Genomic DNA, 2,718 nt, shown 5'->3' with positions numbered 1-2,718 from the left:
AGTAACATATTCCTCTATGCCCTCAGCAAAACCATTTCTAAGATACTGTAAAGAATTCCTGTCAAATATTTCATATCAGGCATTTCTTAATGTTGTGAACTAGTTTCCTGTTACAAATTCCTTTGTGATCACCTTAGGATTTCTGTTGACATCAAATGGCCTTAGAATTTCTGTAATCACCAACATCTCAAAACATCATTGTTAAAGTCAAACAATTTGGCTATCAACTCCCTGAAAAAAATCACTGTATTCTTTATCAATTCTTTATCACTTTTAGAACCAACTATTTTCTTATGTTGTGGCCACTTATGAGTACTACTGCAGTAACTTCCATATTTACTATATCTGCCACTGGGCCTGGACCTATTATGGTTTAGCACTTATGTTTCACAATTGCAAATAATAAATTTGATATCATGTCAAATGATATGAAATTACCATGATGGTTCCTTGGTTTCATCCAGAAATTTTTTTTTATCCAACAAGAAACCATAACTTTACTAATGATAGGAAAAGTACAAATTTCAAACCAAGCTGCAGTTACTCTTTTGAAACACCAAAAAAAAGTCCTCCTTTTCAGATGGTTACATTGTTAATTCCATAACAGCATTTACAATATCATTACTGTTGTTCTTCAGGGCTTGGACTGCCTTTGCTCTTGAAACATTTGCCTGACATGACCAATTCTATGTCCTTAACTTCTACACCGGTTTCATCAACTTCTTCTTCTTCACTCTCCTCTTGCACAGTTGGAGTCTGTGTGTTTTCTTGAATGTTTGAGACAGCTTCACCTTGAACTTTGAATTTCTCAGCAGCTGCTAGTTGTGTTTGCTGAGGTAAATCCTCAATCTTGGCTTCCCCCAAAACTATGTAGGTATCTGAAGCTGGGCTCTTGTAGACATACAGTTTTGTGATGACAAAGAGGATATTCTTAGATTTCCAGATAGTGACTCTTGTAACCCCTCTAACCTGTCAAAGACCCAGTTTGGACATAGCTTTCCATGCCTTCTTTTCACTCCTGCTCTATTTTGCTTTACTGACTGCTTCTTTACTGATTTTAGTGGCTGCTGCCAGCTGGGCTGGTTGTGTGGCTGCCTGTGTGGAATCCTATTCCTCAAGGTCTGATACTGATTCAACACTGTCAGATTCAGTTCCAGACCCTGTCTCAGCCTGGAGCTGTGGCAACTCCTGCTCTGTAGCAGAGACAGTTTCTGTGACTTCACAAGGCATTTTGTGAGGGGGACACAGAACCAAGATGGCAGCAGAAAGAGAGCAAGCAAGAGCCTGACCCACGCCTGTTGCAGAAGGAGCAGGAATATTTGATATAAATTCCCTTTTATGATAACCCTTCTTCTTTCAAAGGTTAAATTTACATCGTTGAATTTGTAAGCAGAATATCAATATCATTTGTATTGGTTTTGTATTGCTGTGTAACAAATTTCCCCATTATTTACTTAGTGGCTTGAAACAACAAACATTTATATAAGACACTGATGAAAGAAATTGATGACACAAATAAATGGAAAGACTTGATACCGAGCCCATAGATTGGAAGAATTAATATTGTTAAAATATCCATACTACTCAGAACAATCTACAGAGTCAATGCAATCCCTATCAAAATACCAATAATATTTTTCAGAGAACTAGAACAAACAACCCTAAAATTTGTATGGAACCACAAAGGACCCTGAATAGCCAAAGCAAACTTCAGAAAGAAGAACTGTCTTTTGGCCAGAGTTCCTTGCCACATGGGCCTCTCTGTAGGGCAGCTCCAACATGGGAGCTGTTTTCTGCTGGAGCAAGTGACGGAGGAGAGGACACTTAAAACAGAAGCCTTTTTGTAACCTAATCTCAGAAATGATATCTCATCACTTCTCCTAGATTCTATTGATTAGAAGTGAGTCCAGCTCACTCAAGAGAAAGGGATAATAAATGGCTGTGAACACTAGGAGGCAGGGATCATTAAGGACTATTTTAGGGACTAATTACACTTCATTTGTCCCCAGTATATGCTGAAGTTGAAGTATGCAAACTGATTTGTAAATACATTGGGAGTATTTTCTAGGGAGTGATTCTCATAGCTTATCTATTTGATAAAGATATCTAACTCTCTAGGCAAGGATATAGTTTTAAAGCTCTTTAATTTTTATGAAGAGTGCTAATATAATACTAGAATAACTAATACCTAACATATAAATATCTATATATTAGCTTTATCTATATAAATCTAGACAACTAGTTTGCTTTAAAGCTTACAGTTATTTATCGAGTGTTTACTCTATGCCAGGTACTTTGCCAACCAATCCACAGAAGTCAGTGCAAAGTGGGTATCATTACTCTCATTTTACCAAAAAGGAAACTTAGGTTAAATGAAGTACTCAGGATCACATAGCTAGAGAACTGGGCCACTGGGGTTTAAATATAAATCAAAAGCCCATCCTATATGTAGCCCTCACACTGTCCAAAAATTTAGTTTTGAATAGATTTTCATCTAGCTTCTGTCAAAAATGAATTTATACCAAATTATATTATAATAATAGACTGTGGTGGCTAATGTATTCCCTGGTTGATAAAGAGAATCAACCTGGGGGCTTTAAAATATACATAGTTATATAAGTCCTAACCCAAGATCTACTGAATCAATATTTCTGGGAATAACTTCAATACATGCATGTTTTATATCTTATATTTTAAAACATTCCCCAGAAAATACTT

General features: G+C 36.4%; 1 pseudogene; it reads right to left on the bottom strand.

The window, feature by feature from the left end:
• Positions 1 to 584: 584 nt before the first annotated feature.
• LOC111147392 lies at positions 585 to 1,230 on the bottom strand (annotated as a pseudogene).
• Positions 1,231 to 2,718: the final 1,488 nt, after the last annotated feature.

Source organism: Enhydra lutris, unplaced genomic scaffold (assembly GCF_002288905.1).
Source record: "Enhydra lutris kenyoni isolate GAN:26980312 unplaced genomic scaffold, ASM228890v2 scaffoldscaffold16, whole genome shotgun sequence".
NCBI lineage: Eukaryota > Metazoa > Chordata > Mammalia > Carnivora > Mustelidae > Enhydra > Enhydra lutris.
The sequence above is the reverse complement of the archived record's forward strand: the minus strand, read 5'-3'. Positions and strand labels throughout refer to the sequence as shown.